The sequence below is a fragment of the Oryctolagus cuniculus genome, chromosome 2 (genome assembly GCF_051225735.1).
Source record: "Oryctolagus cuniculus isolate XC-2025 breed Fujian yellow rabbit chromosome 2, ASM5122573v1, whole genome shotgun sequence".
In the NCBI taxonomy this organism is placed as follows: domain Eukaryota; kingdom Metazoa; phylum Chordata; class Mammalia; order Lagomorpha; family Leporidae; genus Oryctolagus; species Oryctolagus cuniculus.
Window position 1 is genome coordinate 34,786,598 of NC_142868.1, and position 21,327 is coordinate 34,807,924.

Genomic DNA, 21,327 nt, shown 5'->3' on the forward strand with positions numbered 1-21,327 from the left:
CTTTCTCACGGGGAAACCCACCCAACTACCAAGGGCAAAAGCGGCCCACAGAGCAGCCAGCACACCCTGGGGAGGCTGCGGAACTACGTTCCCCGGCCCTGGCTACGCGGATAGACAGCGCACACATGCGAGCGCCCTGCTCAAAGAAACCCCAAGGACGTGGTGGTCCCTGGCCCCCGAGGAAGGTTCTGGAGAGCCCCGCAGACCCCTGCACAAGGGGGAAACGCTACAGGGAACCTGCTGTTGGCGCAGGCACCGACCGGCCTCTGCCCACAGCTAAGATGCTTCTCTGTCGGCCTGGCTCTGCCCCTGCTGTGGCGCCACACCCTCGGCCCCAGACCTCACTGTACAGCCCCAATGGACACGGCAGATGGGACACAGGTATGCGCCAGTCGCCGCCTCCTTGTTTTATTAAACCGCTGACTCCCGGGGCCGAGACCGTGAAGGAGCCCTTGCCACCCACGCTGGATCCCAAAACACCCCTGGTCAGCAAGATCCCAGTGTCCCAGGCTGGCCCTGCTGGCCGGGTTAACTTGGCTACCCTCCACCGAGAGAGCAGTTATTTATATTCTTCCCTCCACCCACAGCAGAAAACAGGCACAACATGTGCTGTCCTTGGATGCAGAAAACAACTCATTTCAATGCCTGTACCCATTTTATAGACGAGGAAACTGAGTGAGGTACAAAAAGCTGGCACATGGAGGGGAAAGCATCCGATGGGGCTGGACCACAGGAAGGTTCAAGATTGCATGGGCAGTATCGACGGAGGTTAGAGCACAGATGGTCAGGGGTAGGGGCAGCCCGGGCTCCAGACTGAGCCCTGTTTCACCGCGACTGTGACCGTGGGCAAGACCCTGGCTAAGGCCTATGCTAAATGGGAGTGTTGATAATAACACTCCCATTAACATAATAATAACATAATAGTAACTATGCTAAATGGGAGTGCTGATAATAACAGCTGCCTCCCAGGGTGTCTATGAAGAGGAAACAAAATAATACAGAGGGAGAACTGTGCGTGTCAGTGAACATCTATAGAGGGAACAAGCTGAGGAACAGAAGATGTGTGACACGGTGCCCGCCTGTCCCCATTTCCCCCATGACAGTTCTGGCGGATGACTGGGAATGCTTCCTCCCAACAGTGACTATGATCGCCCCAAAGTGTCGGTGAAGCTGCAGGCACTGACACCCCAAATGCTCCCAACAGTCAGGTTCATCTCCTGCATGGAAGCTGAGGCCCAAGTGGAAATGGAGCTCCAGGCCAGCAGAGGGCGCTACCCGCAGAGCGAATCTCCAGTCCCCAGCATTGCTGTGGGATGGTCGCGCACTTCGGCTGTTGTTTTCATTTCAGTTGAAAGGGGGCGGGTGGGGGGGGGGAGAGATCTTCCATTTGCTGGTTCACACCCCAGATGCCCACAACAGCCAGGAACAGATCAAAGCCAGGGCCCAGGAACTTCATCTGGTCTCCCACATGGGTGGCAGGGGCACAAACACTTGAGCCATCATCCGCTGCCTCCCAGTGTGCAGAAGCAGGGAGCTGGCCAGGAGATGCTCAGGGTCTCTGGTGTGAGATGCGGCATCCCCAGCGTTAACTTGACCTCCACACGAAGCACCCATACCTGGTCCCACACCAGAAGCTGGGAACACACTTCCCACTGTCTCTAACTGCTCCTAGGAAACCCTACAGCCTGTGAATACACAAAAGAAGTCATTAGCAGTAAGGAAGGTAAAAGCAGTACTGGAGTCCAAGCACACAAGGATTTCAATCTAAACAAGCTCACGGGAAACCAAGAGCATCCTTTTATTTTTATTTATTTATTTATTTATTTTTGATAGGCAGAGTTAAACAGTGAGAGAGACAGACAGAGAGAAAAGTCTTCCTTTTGTTGGTTCACTCCCCCAAATGGCTGCTACGGCCGGCGCTGCACCAGTCCAAAGCCAGGAGCCAGGTGCTTCTCCTGGTCTCCCATGGAGTGCAAGGTCCAAGCACCTGGGCCATCCTCCACTGCACTCCCTGGCCACAGCAGAGAGCTGGACTGGAAGAGGAGCAACCGGGACAGAATCCAGTGCCCCAACCGGGACTAGAACCCGGGGTGCTAGCACCACAGGCAGAGGATTAGCCTAGTGAGCTGCGGCACCGGCCAAGAGCATCCTTCTTGGCGAAGAAATGCAAACCACTCAACCCCACCACAGCCCACTGAGAATACTGCCTTGCTGTGCTGATAAAAACAAGGGCCTGAGCTATATTATAATCATGAATTTATTTAAAATAATTTTCCTTGTGCAATCCTACCGTTGCTTCACTTTCTGATCTGCCAACTTCACTGCCATTTCATGCAGCCAAAGTAGAAGGAACCAAGCAGGTGTAAGGGGGAATACTCAACTCCTCCACAAAGAACACAGCTGCACAGAGCAACCCGGTGCTGTTAGGTGCTGCCCCCGTGTGGCCAGGAAGGGTTATAACCGCCACCCCTCAGCTCTGGCCAAATGCGGGGAAGAGCTCAAAATAGCAATCAAGTCACGTTTTTCAAATGTTTATTTAAGATTAACTTACTTTTTAATTTTAATGGCAGAGTTACAGAGAGAGAGAGAGAACCACACACACACAAAGATTATCTTCCATGTTCTGGTTCAACTCCTCAAATGGTCGCACCAGCCAGGGCTGGGCCAGGCTAAAGCCAAGAGCCAGGAACTTCATCTGGGTCTCCCACATGGGTGCAGGGGCCCAAGCACTTCCCAGGCCATTAGCAGGGAGTGGGATCAGAAGTAGAGCAGCTGGGACTCAAACCAGTGCTCATAAGGGATGCTGGTATCACACGTGCTTCCGGCCCTGGGACCAGTCTTTGCAGCCTGTAAGCAAAGGGCTGTGGCCTGAAACGACTTTCAGAGTCTGTTCCAAACATGCGCAGGCTTTTCAAGGCTCAGAAGGTCCTCCAGGCACACGGCCACCGTCCCAGGGACGTCTGCCCTAGCTCACCGGCTGCGGTCATCACCCCGAGGAAGCCAGGCCATTGCCCGGAGGACCGGGTGCTCACCACAATCGGGCTTTCTTTGTCATTGCTTCTCGTTGAAATACTGAACTGCTCTCCAGCTCTAGACGCCAGTGGGTTCTGCGGGGAGAGGCATCTGGGGTTCCCTGGGCTGCCTCAGTTCTCCATCAGCTGCTGCAAGGAACCCGCCCAATGAATCACTCACCATGGCAGTGACCGCGGTGGCCGGTGAGCACTCCCACACAGCCACTCTCCTCGTGGGTCACCTCTTTCTACACATCACAGACGATGCTTGGTCCACAGCGATGAGTTCACACACTGAGTGGGGCTGAATCATCACCCCATTGTGACCAAGTGACAGCTTGGGTTTGCTAGTAAGAGGGGGCATGCCCTGGAGGGCACCCACGGTGGCTCCTACGCGGCAGCCCGCTGCAGGATGACAAACCCAGAGGCCAGCAGAGGGGCCCCAGCCCACATCTCCATGGCCAGGACTCCTGGAGAACCTTCACTGCTGCCAGCCCCAGAGACAACTTCTTGGATCAGTACTTTCCTGCCCAGGCTCCAGGGGGGCATCTGAGACCTGTTTTCTATCAGTGGGAAATCGGAGCAGGAATGGGCAGAGGCAGCCCGGTATCTCTAGAACGATCTGACTTGGAGACCAGGCCTGATCTGTGGACCCAAGTGCCCGCCAGCCTAAACAGAGCCTGGCTCTCGTGACATACTCACGCAGTATCCGTCAAGTGAAAATACCCACGGCCACGGTGGCCCCAACCTGCCTGCAGATCCTGGACCTCCATTCCCTCCATCAGTGGAGGGGGAGCCCTGGCCTCACAGGTGCCGGGGAGGGTTCGGGGGGCGTGACCCTCTCAGAGGCCCAGCACTGCCCACGGGAAGCAACTGTTTTCACTACAGCCTGGGCTCTGAGGCCGGAGCCACCTGCGTTTGGATCCCAGTTCTGCACTTGATCCTGGACAGCCCTGGACCTCAGCTTTCTGATCTGGAAAATGGAAACAGCAGTAGTACTTACATTCTAAGGAACGTTGGGGGCAAAAAACAAATGGTATGTATATAAAGTGCGTCCCCTAGCATTCAGCATACTGGCTTCTACCATATTAATTTTAATTATCAATAAATGTCTGACTCACGCCATGCCTAGGGATATGAAAGTCATATAAAAATATGCAGTTGGCCAAGAAGGGAACGGCGCGTCTGGGACATGTGCGACTGCTCCTGCACCACAGACCAGAGGGCCAGTGCTTTCCCTGGGCTTCATGCTCCCCAGCCTGCGGTCCAACCCTTCTGTAGCTCCTCAGAGGCTCCGCCTTCACGGGCTGGCCCGGAAACCAGCTGCACACTGCAGCCCGCACTCAAGGGCCCTGGGACAAGGCGACAGACGGGCGGGTGGCCTGAGCTCTTGCTGAACTCGCAGTCCTGCCAGCTGGCCTTCCAGGTCTTCCTGCCCACCCTTGGGGCAGCCCACTGGCCCAGAGCCCTGTCCTGGGGCTGCCCCTGCCCCCCCCCTCCAGCCCTGGCAAAGCTCTGTGCCAGTGTCCTCTCTCCCTGCCACTCCTGCACAGATGACACAGGCAGCATGGGGCAAGTGCAGGTGTCAACAATATATTTTTAAAAGACTTATTTATTCATTTGAAGACACAGTAGGAGAGAAAGGGAGAAGCAGAGAGAAAGAGAAAAAAGGGGAGAAATACAGAGGGACTTCTACCATCTGCAGGTCCACTCCTGGAAGGCCCCCACCAGCAGGGGAGTGTGGCCAGGCTGAAGCCAGGAGCCCAGGGCTCCATCCAGGTCCTCCACATGGGTGGCAGGAGCCCAGGAACTCGGGCCACCATCCTCTGCCTCCCGGAATCCATGAATAGGAAGGCAGAGCAGAAGCAGAGTAGCCAGGATTCAAATCAGCACTCTGATATGGGAGTGGGTGTCCCAAGAGGCAGCTAAACCCACTGCATCACAGCAGTAATATTTAAACCAGAATATTTAAACTGTTCAAAACTTCAAAAACTGCTGCCAAAGACTATTCCATCCACAGTACAAACTGGCAGCTCTCGTCCGAAGGGGCGGGGCGGCGGCATGTGGATAAGGGATGCACTTCTCCAACCAGCCCCCAGCACACAGGGCACCTGTCAAGTCCCAGGAGCCAAAGTCCCACACACGAGCCTCCCAGGGCTTCCCACCATGAACCACCCCCCAGTGTCACGGCCTGCACATGACCACGGTTCTCTTGGTGCGGCAGTGAACCTGGTACCCCAGAGGGGACTTAATCAGACCCGCTGCTGCGCATACTCACACGCCAACCAGGGCGGAGTTGTGGCAGGAAACAGCAGGTTCACATCGCACCCTCTCCAAGCCCGTGGAGGCGGAGGCCAGGAAGCGAGGCTGGCGAACTGCGCTTCCATTCCTGCCCATGAGCAGCAGATGCCGGATCTGCTGGGAACCACTCTTCCCTGCTGCAAGCGTGAGTGGTGTTTTAGCTCCCCCGCGGCAGTCTCAGAAAAAGACGGCGCTCAAGGTCCCCGTGGCCGATTCACACCACAGATGATGTTTCCGCCACAGCAGAGCTGAGCTACGGTCTTTGCAGAGGAAGCATGGAATAACACCATCACGCCGACCCGAGCTGTGCACGGCCAGGAGAGCATTTTGCTGCTGGGAAAGGCAAGACGGCTGCGTTCACTCAAGGGGAGAGCCCGGTGCTGGGAGACCAGGATGTGCCCAGGGAAGCCAGGAGCCGTGGCGCTGGGCACCACGTGCGGATAAGGAAGTTACAGAGTGCAGCCTCAAGGGGCAACAGGTGGATCTGCAGCAGGGAAATCATGCAATTCTCAAACAAACAAGAGGGGCTGGTGTCAGGGCACAGTGGGCTAAGCTGTTGCTTGGGAAGCCAGCAACCGTATCGGAGCGCCAGTTCAAGTCCTGGATGCTCTGCTTCCAGTCCAGCTCCGTGATGATGTGTCAGCAGGTGACCACCCAAGCCCTTGGAACCCTACCACCCATGAGGGAGACACGGAGCACCAGGTTCCTGGCTTTGCCCTGGTTCAGCCCCAACTATGCAGGCATTTGGAGAAATGAACCAGCAGGGGGAAGCACTCGCTCGCTTGCTTGCTCTATCTGTCACTCTGCCTTCCAAATAAATAAAATAAAATAAAAACAAACCCCAAACCCAGAGGATTGTCTTAGACAAGGGTCTGTGCTAAGCATACAGTCCCGGGAGTCTCTGAGGCAATCCTGAGCCCTCTCCTGTGCTCCCCTGGTGGACAGCTCCTCCAAGAACAATGCCACCTGGACCTTGAACATGGTCCTTCTCCAAACAGTTCAAGTGCAAAGTGCAAATACAGTCGATCCTTGTTGTGTGCACACTGTGTATCTGCGAGCTGGCTTACTGGCTAGAATTCACTTTCAACCCTCAAGCCAACACTTACTGAGTGTCTGAGTCATCGGTGGGCTCCAGGCTGCCCCAGGCACAAGCGCCACTGAGGTCAAGCACAACCCTCACTCCCCGGGCTCCTTCAGCTCTCACGCCCCCAACAAGCACCCTTGCCAAGGTCCATGCCATGCTACGTTTTGTGCCTGCTGGTGACGGGTCACGGAGGTCCCCAAGAACAGCGCTCAGGTCCTCCTAAGTGCAGGGGGGCCCCAAGGAGCCTCGTGGAGAAAGACACATGGCAGACCACTTGTCGTGGTGCTGTTGGCTGTGAGCTCAGTGGTAGGGGTACAACGTGTGTCAGGGAAGGAGCTGACCAGCTGATGAGCGTGTGGTGACGAGAGGCTGGGGGGGGGAGCGGGGAGGGGGGGCGACACTGCAGCATTCACCAGGTCAGTACAGGCAGGGACCCTCAGGACCTCAGTGCCAAGGTGACGCACATCACGGGTACCTGCCCTATCCTGCAGAGCAAGGCGGGGGGGGGGGGCGGTGTGTGTGTGTGTGTGTGTGTGTGTGCGCACACACACAGGGAGCGGGGTCTTAATCCTTCTTAGGTGATCAGGGTCGTGGTGTGGTGGGGGCAGGCAGCACTGGGAATCGTGACTCCTGGGCTCCTGTCCTGGTCTCAGAGACAGATGGGGCGGGGTGGGGGGTGGGGGCAGCTGAAGAGGAAGCAGAGTTTGGGCTAGAAGCTCTCTCCGGCTGATCTCGGGGCATTTCCGGTTGTTGTCCTAGCTGACCCGAGACAGGCCCCTGGTTCTGCAGGCTGGGAGGCCCGACAGCTCAGTGCTGGCGTCTGCTCGGGTTTTGGTGAGGGCCTCACACAGGGCAGGAGGGCAGGTAGGCTCCCGCAGAACAGGGAAGGTGGGAGAGGCAGCGCTGCCCGTGACCATGCCACCCTCCGGGTAACAGATCCCGACCTCCGAGGGCAGCACAGGCCAGGGGCAGAGTCCCTCGCACTCCCCTTTAGTCTTCACTGGTTCTAAATTTCCTTCTTCATTCACTTGAAAGGCAGTTACAGAGACCGGGGGAGAGAGAGACAGAAATCTTCTGTTTACTCCCAAAATGGCCGGAACGGCCAGGGCTGAGCCAGGCCACAGCCAATAACCCGGAACTCCCTCTGGGTCTCCCACGTGGGTGGCAGGGCCCAAGCACTCGGGTCATCTTCTGCAGCTTTCCAAGGCACTTTAGCAGGGAGCTAAATTGGAAGTGGGTCAGTCAGGGACTCGAACTGGCACCCACGTGGGATGCCAGTGTTGCAGGTGGAAGCTTAAGATGCTGAACCCAACACCAGCCACCCCTCAGCCACATATACACACACTGGCCTTTAAATCTCCCCATGAGATGTGCAAGGGGCCAAGCATATTCACTCCAGCCCCAATGCCCCAGCCTCTCCTGCCCTGGCTGCTCAGTCCCTCAGCTCCCGGGGGACTCTGGCCTCCCAGGCTGAGCCCTCATCCATCAGGTGGGGACTTGCCATGGGCTTCCCTTCTCCCTCCCCTCCTCTTCATGGCCACCCTCCCTAGCTCTCTTCCCTGCTGTTTCTCCCCAGAGCAAGTGTCTTCCGGAATGGACCACACACATTCTGTGTGTGTGTGTGTGTGTGTGTGTGATTGTGTTTCTGTGTCTGTGTGTGCATGGGTTGGGGGGTTTCTCCTTCCCCACGAAGGGAGGGCTTGGGTCTGCAGTATCCAGGCCCTTGAACAGGAAGCCTGATTGTTAGAGAGTTAAATGAGCTTACACTTGCAAAAACTCAGCTTAACATAATGCCCGGGACTGGGAAATGTTAGCTATAATTATCAGCAACATCATCAGGACTCATTTTACTTTTATTGCTGCCTTATTGAAAAAGAGGTTCACAATATTCCTCACCAAGAAGTGAAAAGTCTGCAACTTCCTACAAAGCAAGCTCGTGGTGTGAGGAGACCCGCTAAGACCTGAATTAAGGCCCGGCTGTGACAGCCCTACAGACAGCTGGCATTGATACTGTCCTCACCTCGGGAAAGACCCTCACAGACAGCACAGGGATGCAGCATCCAGTGCTCTGGGGACCTGGAAACCCATTTCACAGATGAGCAACACCAAGTCTCCCAAGGCGCCGCCAACAGGAACCTCATGTGCTCTGCAGCAGCAGGGTCGCTGCTCATGGGGTTTCCTTGGCAACTTGTCCTCAAGCCCTTAGGACTCAGTCCCCAGCCAACAGGCACTCGCCCCCGTTATAGGGGTTGGTGTTGTGGCACAGTGGGTTAAGCTGCCACCTGTGACACTGACATCCTGTACGGGTACAGGTTCTAGTCCCAGCTGCTCCACTTCCAACCCAGCTCCCCGCTAATGCACCTGGCAAGGAGTGGGAGATGGCCCAACCGCTTGGGTCCCTGCCACCCACATGGGAGACCCAGATGGAGTTCTAGGCTCCTGGCTTTGGCTGGCCCAGCCCTGACTGTTGTGGCGATTTGGAGAGTGAACCAGTGGATGGCAGATTTTTCTATCTCCTTCACTCTGCCTTTCAAATAAATAAAATACATCTCTGCCATAAGGAATTTGCCTTAAATGACATCAATTCTTAAGGGTAGGAATGTGTGTCCACAGCTGAGATATTAAGAAACAAGAGCTTTCTCAGCAACTCTGAGAATACAGACTAACACCTAGAGAGGAGACGGTGTCTGAGAACTGACATTGCTCAGGCTTGACCTGCAGACAGACAGACGGACACGAGGCAAAGCTGCCACTGGCACGCGTGTCTGGAGAGGCGTGTGGAGTCCCTAACACAGGCCCACACTTCCTGCGCTGCTCTTCCCACACAGGGCGGCAGCTGTCACCCCGTGCTGGGGATGTGCCGTTCCCACGTGAACACACAGCTGCGGCCCACGCACACTTCCGTGGCTGGTCCTGCTCCATGCAGGCAGCACAGCCGTAGCTCAGCAGAACCACACACGGCCAGACGCCAGGACACATGGGTCAGGGGGACCCTCAAGAAGCCTGGTGGCTCTAGGAACCAGAAAGTCTCGCGGAGTGAGTGTGCCCGACCAACAGTGGCGATCCCACCCACAGAAACAGGCAGGAGGAAGAGGGACCCAGAGGAAGCAGCAGGGTCATGGATGGCCAAACCCATCAGGAGCCACTGGGCAGATTCCAGTTCCTGGGAAGGCAGCACAGTGAGGGCAGCAGTTAGCAGGAACAAGACCTGGTGGGGGAGGGGAGGGGAGGGATCGGGGGGAGGGGAGTGGGGGGTGACAGCAGCCCTGTGCTGCTGCAGCTCATTCCCACCATGTGTGGGACCCCATGGGGTCTGTCCCCGCATGGGCCTGCGTGGGGTCTCAGAGACTGTGGGCCCCTGCTCAGGGGGGAAGCCTGGTTCCCCAACTCATGTCCCCTGCTCTCTCAGCTGCTGCACGTGCCCAGTGGCTTGCTAGCCTCGGAATCTTCTCTACAGAACTGCAGAGAGAGAGAGAGAGAGAGAGAGAGAGAGAGAGAGAGAGAATGAATGAATGAATGAATGTGTTCCATTTCCAAATGCCAGTCACAGCCAGGACTGGGCCAGGCCAAAGCCAGAGGCAGCCACTCAATCCAGGTCTCCCATGTGGGGTCAGGAACCCAAGTATTTGAGTTATCACTGTGACCTCCCAGGGTTTGATTGGCAGGAAGCTGTAGCTGCGAGCGGAGCCAGGAGTTGAACCAGACACTCTGATTGGACACAGGCATCTTAACTGCCAGGCTCAATGCCCGCCCCTTCTTGGATCCTTTGCTTCGCCGATGAGGCCTGTCAAAAGGAGCTGCTTGCACAGGGTCTCTCAGCCTGTGGATTGAAGATGTAGGCACTCAGAGGGGTCTTCTGAGGGTCAACACGACTCCCTCCGCCACCTCTACATGCCCCCTCCCACCAGCCATCCTGAGCTCGGGGTCCCCATGGGCAGCTTCTCCACGTCCCCAGGACCTAGGAAGTGCCAAGCCCATAACCAGCACTTCCGACCTGCCCATCAGATTCTCTTCTATGTGAAAAACCTCCAGAAAAATAACACAGCAATGCGAGCCTGTGAATTGCAAAGAAAGATGAGAGTGGAGACCGGCTGTCTCCGCTGTCTCAGAGGAGGAAAAGGGAGTCTTGCAGTATTTGAGTGAACGCTAGGAAGAGGTCAAGCAACATGCGCCCTGCTCAGCGGGCCAGCCAGAGGCAGACACTTTGGGATTGCAGGGGTGGCCTGGACAGGAGCCGTGGGGAAGTCCCTAAGGGGAAGAAAGCGCTCAAGATGAGGGGTCCTCTCCCAAGGGAGCTGGGGGCCCTGGACCGGTTCCTACTCTACCACTAGGTTCCTGCTCTAGCCAGGCCGTGATTCTGCACGCCGCACCAATGCATCCTGGGAGCCGCGGCTGCCCCATCCTCCACACTGGCTCAGATGGAGCTTGCGCAGTACTGAGGGAGAGGACGGTGGGCCACGCTGAAGACGGCCAGGAGGGCACCCGTGCTCGCTCCGATGCCTTGCAGACAGCCTGCCTTAAAATGACAGCACGTGCCCAGGGCTGGCTCAGCCACAGGATGGGAACTCGTTTCTTCTCTCTTTTTTTAAAGGTCATTTTCTTTTTATTTGACAGGCAGAGAGACAGAGAGATCTTCCACTCACTGCTTCACTCTCCCAAATGCCCACAACGGGTGGGGCTGGGCCAAGCTGAGGCCAAGAGCCTGGAATCCAGTCTCAGGGACCCACGTGGGTGGCAGAGACTGAAGTACTGGAGCCCTCACTGCTGCCTCTCAGGGCGTGCATCAGCAGGAGGTTAGACCAGGAGGCAGAGCCGGGACTCAAGCCCAGGCACTCCAACACGGCACGAGGGCGTGGCAAGCAGTGCGGCACGCTCAGCCCCTGTCTCACCCGGCACACCACCCGCCAGCACGCCTTCCCCCGGCTGAGGTACAGTTACAGAGCCCCAGCTGACCACACCTGCTCCTGCCGGCCTCTCATGGCACAGGTGCACACAGGAGCCAAGAAAAACAGGAGTGTGCACTGCACGCAACGCTCTGCCGACACAGGCCCAGGAGCCCCCCGGGAACACATTGGCGGCTGTTCAATTCCTCACCCCCGACGTTAACTTTTCATTACCTTAAAAAAAAAAAAAGATCTAGGGAGAGTGTTTTCTGGGTGCTACATTGTTCACCTGCAGCCTATCTCTTGGGCAGTCAGTGCTCTCAAGCTGCTCCCCGCAGCAAGCCAGGGCCTGCCCAAGCCTGCTGGCGTCCCGCTCACAGGCAGTGGAGACAGAACGAGGGCTGCGGATGCTTCCCTGTAGAACAAGGGCAACTTCCAGCTCAGCCAACAGGCAGACAGGGCCTCGGGCAGGCTGGATCGAAAGTGGAGCAGTCGAGACTTGAACTAGCACCCACAGGGGATGCCAGCGTCACGTATTACAAAGCTCCAGCTGCTCATCTGAGACCACTGCTGTGAGATGCACAAGCCACACGGAGAGACCCTGAGAGTGGGAGGCTGTGTGCAGAAGCCCCCGGGGGCTGCTCCCTACCATAGTGAAGTGGATCCTCCAGCTCCAGCTGCCCCCATGTGGATCAGAAAGGAACTGCACCACTGTACCGACCCCACCCCTCTACCCCCGTCCCAAATTCCCAGACCACAGAAATAAATGACTGTTTCAAGCCATGGAGTTTGAGCACAGTGTGCTATGCAGTGCACAGGAACAGATAACAGGAAGCCTGTTATCCAAAGGCTGGACACATCCAAATGAGCCTCATCTTAATACATCTGTTCCGAAAAGCATCTGCTGACATGTGAGATCATTTTCAAAGGTCCTGCACTTGAACTTCTGTGAAAGAAAGGGGGTGTGGGGAGAATCACTAAACCCCATCACATTCAAGTTCACTCCTCAGCTCAGCCATTTCCCTCTGGGAAGCTGCAGGTGCTACTCTTCCATCTAGCCCAGGCAGACGTCCCTGGCATGGCCTCCTACCACGATGCCATGGCTCAGCTCCTAGACAAGGCCTTGAACTTGCTACTTGCCATCTGCTCCTTGAAGACCAGGGCCGTCACTATTCCCTTCTGTGGTAGGAAGAGCAATAACAGCTAATGCAGGGAGGAAGCTTGTCACGGGCCACGCACTGTTCAAGCAGGGGACACCTATCTTACGTTGCTAGTGCATGAACCCAGCGTTTACAACAGCCATGTAAGGCAGGCACCACTGCTGTCCTCATTCCACACGTGAGGCACAGCTGAGGCACGTGCCCAAGGCCTCTGAGCTAAGAAGCAGAAGAGCCTGACTTTGAACCCAGGCGGTTTGGGTCCACAGTCTGTGCTCTCACTTTCTTTTTAAGATTTATTTATTTTTAAGCTGGTGCCGCGGCTCACTAGGCTAATCCTCCGCCTTGCGGCGCTGGCACACCAGGTTCTAGTCCCGGTTGGGGCGCCGGATTCTGTCCCGGCTGCCCCTCTTCCAGGCCAGCTCTCTGCTGTGGCCAGGGAGTGCAGTGGAGGATGGCCCAAGTCCTTGGGCCCTGCACCCCATGAGAGACCAGGAGAAGCACCTGGCTCCTGCCATCGGATCAGCGCGGTGCGCCAGCCGCAGTGCGTCGGCCACGGCGGCCATTGGAGGGTGAACCAACGGCAAAGGAAGACCTTTATCTCTCTCTCTCTCTCACTGTCCACTCTGCCTGTCAAAAAATTTAAAAAAATTTATTTATTTTTATTTTGAATGGCAGAGTTATATATATAGATATCCATCCACTGGCCAAAGTCAGGAGCCAGGTGCTTCTGCAGGGTCTCCCACGTGGGTGCAGGGGCCCAAACACTTGGGCCACCCTCTGCTGTTTTCCCAGGCACATTAGCAGGGAGCTAGATCAGAAGTGGAGCAGCCGAGACTTGAACTAGCGCCCATATGGGCTGCTGGCGTCACAGGTGGCAGCCTTACTTGCTATGCCACGGCGCTGGCCCCTGGGAGTCTGTGCTCTTACCCGTTACACCACACTCGGGCCATAAACATGTATGGTCCTTCAGCGTGAAGCTTGAGACATATTTTCAAATCAACTCATGAATCAACAACTCAAATCAAATACAAACATCCTAAACACATCATGAACAAAAATCAACTCATGAACAAAATCAACTATGAGAACTACATGCAGCTGTAAAACCCCATATGCATGCTAGGTAATGATAATGAACTTGCTACATGGGCCAGAAATGAATCTGAATGAGAAAGATGTGCCCTACCACTTCCTGTCTGTCTGTTAGGGCTAATCTAGTCAGAAGCCACTAATAGAATTATGCTATGAAAATCTATGTTAATAGGAACCGAGGGCGGGCACAGATAAATAAAGCTCACAGAGCAACCTCAGAATCCCATGCTCATCCCCTACCTATTGACTGACTGATTTGTGTCGAGTCCCTTCCCAATTCTACCTGGGGCAGAGTATAACAAAAGAGTTAAGTGAGCAGCTAAGCAAGGCTGTCACAAAACCCAGGGTCCAGATAAGAAAATCCCCAGGATTTGGTTGTAAACTGCACATAACCGAAGCAGGAGGTCTGGGGTGGAACGACCACCTGCACTTCTCTGCAGAAGATGCATAAAAACGATGCCTTGATCCCATCTGGTTCTGCTCACAATGCCGTCTGCAGGTCAGGAGGTCCTGACCCCTTCTTGGGCTTGGGAATCAAATGCATCTGAACTCCAGTCCCAGTCGCAGCCATTACCAGCTAGGGGATAAAACGAATGGCTGAGGTCAGTGTTGTGGCCCAGCAGGTAAAGCCTCTGCCTGTGACACTGGCATCCCATATGGGTGCCTGGCTTGTGCATGGCTGCTCCACTTCCAATCCAGCTCCCTGCTAACAGTCTGGGAAAGCAGAAGATGGTCCAGGTGTTTGGGTCCCTGGCTCTTGGCTTTGGCCTAGCCCAGCCCTGGCAGGTGCAGCCATCTGGGGAGTGAATCAGAGGACAGAAGAGCTCTCTTTCTTTCAATTAATAAATAAATCTTTAAAATGACTTAACCTGCTGAAAACATCGTTGCTTACTGCTCCAGTGGGAACGTAACTATGATGCCTCGTGCTTGCAGCAATGTTGCACAGAGGTCCCTAGCAGGTGCAGGGCACACAGCACCTGTGTCCAGCAGAGTGCAGCCAGCCCCAGTTGGTGGCTCTGGTTTGAAGCTCTCTGTCTTCCCCTCTCCAGACTTGACCACGGATCAGAAGGAGCCATTCCATCTCCAGATGCCCCGCGTCAGGACTAATTATTCCATCTGGAATCTCAGGATTTCTCTGAACCGGAAGGGACCTCTACCATGGTGACCTAATCATAACCTATGAAAGGAGGCCCATCAGGTCATGGCTAATGTCACGTCCAGCTGTAAGCAGTTCTCCAGCTCCAAGTGGAACATAGCCTGTTTCGTTACAGATGTACTTTTCAGTATTGTCCACCAGGTGGCAGAACTTTTCCTTTACAAAAGTCTAGGCAGAGTTAACACAAAGGATAGGCACCGGATCTGTTTCTCCAAGCATTCAATTTCCCACAGTTGGACTGCAACTGGTTTTTATTTTAGTGTTCATCCAGCATTTGTCCAGCAATGCGCCTTGGCTAATTTTGGGTCCTAAGGTATTAAAGTAGGAGGGACAATTCCTTTAAAAGGCCAAAGATTTATTGACCCAAGGAGAAACCAGAGTATGGGACTCATCTTTTAAGAAAGAGGACTGAGAAGTGCAGGTCACCTGGCCACCCACATTCAGGAGGAATTAAAAAACTGCATGGAAAATGGGATTAAAAGGTGTTTATTCTGATGCCAACAATTTCTAAATCTATGCCTATGTTTATGAAAAATGTCTGTTATGGAAAATTGTACCTGGATTTCAGAAAGCTTTGCATCAGAACAAACTTACCCTTTATGGGCTGACGTTGAACATAGCGGTAAATCCACTGCCTGCAGTGTTGTTGGCATCCCATATGGGTGCCGGTTCAAGTCCCAGCTGCTCTACTTCTGATCCAGCTCCCTGCTCGTGGCCTGGGAAAAGCAAAGATTTGGGCCTCTGCCACCCATGTAGGAGACGTGAAGTTCTTGGCTCCTGGCTTTGGCCTGGCCCAGCTCTGACCATTGCTGCCATCTGGGGAGTGAACCAGCAAATGGAAGATCTCTGTCTGTCTCTCCCTCTATCTCTGTAACTCTTTCAAATAAATAAATCTTTAACAAAAACCCTTATCCTTTAATTCTATTTTTCTATGAACTTTTTGAAGAACCCTCGCATGCCAAGGAGTCCTGTTCTTGACCAGTGAGTCTTGAGAGCTGACTAGCTACAGAAGGTTTGCATCTACAGAAAACTATCAAGCCATTTCCACGTTGGAAAGTGACACAAAGGAGACAAAAATAAACTACAAGATGAAGATTTCAAGATCACAATAGCAGAGTTTTAAGCTTAAAAATGCACAAGGAGCTGGCGCCACGGCTCACTAGGCTAATCCTCCGCCTGCAGCGCCAGTACCCCGGGTTCTAGTCCCGGTTGGGGCGCCAGATTCTGTCCTGGTAGCTCCTCTTCCAGTCCAGCTCTCCGCTGTGGCCCAGGAAGGCAGTGGAGGATGGCCCAGGTCTTTGGGCCCTGCACCCGCATGGGAGACCAGTAGGAATCACCTGGCTCCTGGCTTCAGATCGGCGCAGCGCACCGGCTGAGTGGCCATTTGGGGGGTGAACCAATGGAAGGAAGACCTGTCTTTCTGTCTAAATCTGCTTGTCAAAGCACAAGGAAGTGCTGGCGTAGTGGCCAGTGGGTTAAACCACTGCCTGCAATCCTGGCATGCCATGTGGCTGCTCCACTTCTGATCCAGCTCCCTGCCGATGCACCTGGGAAAGTAGCGGAAGATGGCCCAAGTGTTTGGGTCCCTGCTATGCACATGGGAGACCTGGATGGAGTTCCAGCTCCTGGCTTTGGCCTGGCCCAGCCCCAGTCATTGTGGCCATTTGTGGACTGAATCAGCAGACGGAAGATCTCTCTCTCTCTCTCTGTCCCTCCCTCTAACTCTATATTCCAAATAAATAAAAATAACTTTAAAAAAGAATAAGAAATAAGAGGAAAAAACAGCTAAGAACGGAAACAAACAAACCCCAAAGCATCATATGAAATATCCTGTGTCAATGACAATTTAAGAAGGGGGAATTTTAAAACCAAGGGATAGGCACTCCCGTGCAATAAAACTAGGACAACTAAGTAACAACGACACAGCCTGCAGTAACGCAGCACGCAGGCAGAGGCGTGCTCCCGGACAGCGCTGGAGGGGCGGCGGCTGCTGCAGGCTCCGGAAAGCAATTTTGCAGTAAGTCACAGAAGCTGTAAGCGGATGGCCCTTGACCTGGTAATATCAGCGAGGGCAACCTATACCACAGCAGTAATTGGAAAGAAAAAAAAAGTCACTTGTCTTTATAAAGTTGAAGTTCCGCTCTATTAGTGCTGAAAACTGCTCCTCTCGCTACTGGTTCCTGGACGGATTATGGTGCTGCTGGCCAAATGCAGTATTATAATGAAATGAGGAATGCTAAGCAGGAGAACCGTGCGAGGGGCTCTGAGAAATGCTTTTGGAAGATCTCACCACGTGCAGTGCTGTATCCTACACTGAAGGGGAGCAGTGGGGGAAAACGGTGCTGGCATTAGTTCCTTGGTTATGGTAACTGAACCATAATTATGAGATGCTACTCTTGGGGAAGCCAAAGCTAAGGGCATAGGAAAACTCTGACTTGAGCACTCTTCCATAAACCCATAATAATAATTTCACACACACACAATCTATTGCCATCAACTACAAAACAATTCATTGTATAAGAATTGGGTAGGCTTGAAAAAAATTTGCATAATCACAAAAGCACGTGGATCTTTGGGGGAATGCATATGCGCATGCATGCATATGCATGTTCACGCAAGTATATGCATGTGTGGACGTGTGTGTATGCATGTGAGTATATGCACACAAGTGTGTGTGGACATGTGTGAGTGTGCATGTGAGTATATGCACACAAGTGTGTGTGGACATGTGTGAGTGTGCATGTGAGTATATGCACACAAGTGTTTGTGGACATGTGTGAGTGTGCATGTGAGTATATGCACACAAGTGTGTGTGGACATGTGTGAGTGCATCTGAGCCCATGTGCACGCACAGTGTATGTGTGTGTATGTGGCTACTCTGTGTTTAAGGTTTTGCTGCTTAGCCAGAGCTTTCCCTGAGTGAGTGGCTCACAAAGCCAGGAGTCACGGTGTCTGGAGGGGGGCAGAAGCGCCCCCGTGCTGCAGAGTGAACGGCCCTGCATTTCTCTGCATGCAAGGACTGTCTGGGGCGTAGGGAGGGCACCTCCTATCCTCCGGCCATAACCTTCGTAGCCATCATTCCTCATGGACTTCTGCTTGGCTGTTTGCCCACAGCTTCCAAGGATTCATGCTACACAACACCAACAGGCAAAATCCCAACTTCTCAGGACCTCCATCTACCTGGAATATTGCCGAGGCCACGGACCACGTCACTAGGCGGTGGCCCCTATGTAACGCTTGTTTTCTCTGGTCAGCCTTGGGAGCCCCGGCTGGAGCCTCACGGCCTGGATTCAAACCCTGGCTCTGGCCTTTGACTGCCCCTGGCTGCACACTTGGCTTTGTGCCCCAGCCCACGCGGCCCTTCTGTGGAGATGAGTCAACAGAACGAAAGCCCTGCAAAAGGAACCACTCCACGCACTAGTCCATCATGACAATGACTTTATAAGGTAGCTCAAGGGAAAGCTTACGTTCCAGAAAGATCTGGAAGGCTGTGCCTTGGGCACAGCGTGATTTATATCAAGCAGGTTCCTGAAGTCTTTCCCTCTTCCCGACACACTTGTGGGTCACAGATACCCACCCTGACTTCCCACAGCAGGGGAGACCTGCAGAACCTTCAGTGAGGGGGCCAGCGCTGTGGTGTAACGGATAAGGCTGCCGCCTTCTATGCCGGCATCCCATATGGGAGCTGGTTCGAGACTTGACTGCTCCACTTCTGATCCAGTTGTCTGCTATGGCTTGGGAAAGCAGTGGAAGATGACCCAAGTATTTGGGCCCCTGCACCCATGTGGGAGACCTGGAGGAAGGCCCTGGCTCCTGGCTTCGGATTGGCGCAGCTCCGGCCATTGCAGCCATCTGGGGAGTGAACCAGCGGATGGAAGACCTCTCTCTCTGTCTGCCTCTCCTTCTCTCTGTGTAACTATGAGTTTGAAGTAAAATAAATACATCTTAAAAAAAAAAAAAACCTTCAGTGGGGGTTGAATGGCAGGTTAGAAGCACGTGCAGGTTGCAAATGTCCTTTTGAGGTTCTGATATGCCCTTCTGTGCCATTCACCCCAAGAATCCTTGATGGAAATACAGATGCTCTTTGACTTACAGCAGGGCTGTACTGCAAGAGACGCATCCTAAGTAGGAAATACTTTAGGCGGAAAACGCACTGGCTACACCCAACCTATGGAAGACCACAGCTCTGAGAGCATTGGTTCCCTCCCCTGGAGATGGCAGGGCTGACCGGGAGCTGGGGGTGTGGCTGCTCAGACAGGGGCGGGGCTGCACACTGCTGGCCCAGGGAAGGGGCAGGATTCTAAGTCTCAGGTGTGGTTCCTGTTAAATTCACAGTGCTCTCACACCACTGAAAGGTCAAAACATTGTAAGTCGAATCACTGTAAGCTGGGGACAGCCTACTGTCACCAGGAGGCATTAAAAAATAAAACTACCTGCAGGCCAACTGTGCACCTGGCAAACCCTCTTCTGAAAAGCCGTGGTTTCATCCTCTCCCCGGGCTGATCTTGCCTTTCCCTGGGGACTGTCCCAGCCCCAGTGGATGCACGGGCCGTTCCTTTACATGTATTGTGCCTTTTTGGCAAAACACTTGTTCTTAGGCTTCTCAGATCTTCCTAGTGTCACAAAGTAGGATATAAACAAACAATGCGGCACACATACTTAGGCTGCTGAGAACTAAGCACAGCTTCAGTAACTTAGGAAGAAGCTGAGCCTCCTTCACAGACACAAGTTCCCAGGTGTCGATGGAACAGACAAGGGATCGCAAGGCGGCAGGTGGAGGGCTCAGCAGGCAATGCAGCCGGGTGGGAAGGAAGAGGAAGCCCCACCCATCAACGCAAGTGCCACTGAGCCGCTCCTCTTGTTCCTGCCACCAAGTCCCCGCCCAGTGCAGGCACCAGCCCCTGCTCACCCTTGGCAGCTTCACACCTGGCGTCCCAGACACGTTCCTCCTCCTGCAGCCTGCGCCGGGGGTCCCGGTAACACACTTGGATGCGAGGCAGCTGATTCACAGCTTGCCTTCCTGTTTCATGCATCTGTCCCTTGCTACAAAACCCATCTTTGAAGGCCGGCATGCCAACAGCAGTCCCAGGACCGTTTCAAAATTCCACTGGCTCTGGAGCAGCCCTCCCCTCATCCGGCCGTGCAAGGAACGAGGCAGAGTTAGCAGAAGCAGTGGCGGGGGCCACATGGGAGCCCCAAGGTTCCGGCTGGTGAGATGGAGGGCGGGGAAGGGTGCTAGGGTGGACACAGGGCCATTCCAGGGTGGTTAGTTCTGAGGACCAACTATGAAATGCGAACATGAAAATGAAACATGCTGGGGCCGGCACTGTGGTGCGGTGGGTTAAGCTGCCATCTGCAGCACCAGCATCTCGTATGGGCACCCACGTGAGTCCTGGCTGCTCCACTTCTGATACAGCTCCCTGCCATTGCACCTGGGAAGGCAGTGGAATGTTTGGGCCCCTGCACCCATGTGGGGGACCCAAAAGAAGCTCTTGGCTCCTGGCTTTGGCCTGGCCCAGCCCTGGTAGCTGTGGCCATTTGGGAAGTGAACCAGCGGATGGAAGATCTCTCTCTTCTCTGTTTCTCCCTCTCTCACTGTGGCTCTTTCAAATAAAATAAATAAATATGCACAAATACAGAGGCCCTTGTACAAAAAGCGGGGAAATGCAATAAAAGGTAGTAAAACAAACTTCTTTTTTCTCTTCTGCATTCACTCTCTTGACTTAAGGTGTCTAAAATGCTGCTTCAGGCCGGCAGGGGTTCAAGCCCCAGCCTGCGGCACTAGCAGCCCATATGAGCAACAGCTGGTGTCCCACCTGCCCCGCTTCCCATCCAACTCCCTGCTAATGCACCCGGGAAGGCAGCGGACGATAAGCCAAACGCTTGGGCCTCTACCACCCACAAGGGAGACCCAAATGGAGTTTCAGGTTTCTGGCTTCAGCCTGGCCCAGCCCTAGTCCGTTGTGGTGGTTTGGGGAGTGAACCAGAAAGATCTCTCTGTCTCTCCCTCTCATTCTATAACTCTGCCTTTCAAATAACTAAATAAATCTTAAATAAAGTAAAATAAAAAGGAAAGATCAAGTTAATGCTAAAATTCAAAGGACATATTCATTTAAAAAACTGCTCTTGTGTCATGCTGCCTCAGGCACGGGGATCCCAGGTCCTGGTGCCCACACCAACCACTGGCTTCCGGGATTCCCTCTCCCACCAGCTGCCAGGCCAACACATCCTGTGTCAGGCAGGGGCAAAGAAATCAAGCCAGGAATTCCCCATTCCTGTGGGCCCAGGACCACAACCCAGGGCAGACGGGTGACCCACAGTGTCTGCTAGCTGGGCGGGGGTGGGACTCCCCCAGGCACCTGCTTTTAACACAACAGAGTGCTTCTGGCTCAGGCTGGGCTGACTGCTCCCACACCCAGGTCGGAGGCACCATGGGGCACGGGTGCCTGACCCCTCGCTTCCCTGCACTCATGCCCAGTAGGCAGGAGGCTGTGAGAATCCCTGCGTGAAGGCAGAGATGGGGAGGTGTGCAAAGTTGGGGGTCCCAGGGAGGTGGCGGGACTGCACGAGCCAAGCCTCCAATGCCATGGGGGTGGCCTCTGTTGTCCCCCGGGACTTCTGGACCTCACTTCTCAAACAG

General features: G+C 54.3%; 1 protein-coding gene across 13 annotated transcripts in view; it reads right to left on the reverse strand.

The window, feature by feature from the left end:
* Nucleotides 1–21,327, reverse strand: part of APBB2 (amyloid beta precursor protein binding family B member 2) — a 397,109-nt gene that overhangs the window by 64,541 nt on the left and 311,241 nt on the right. The window lies entirely within an intron of this gene.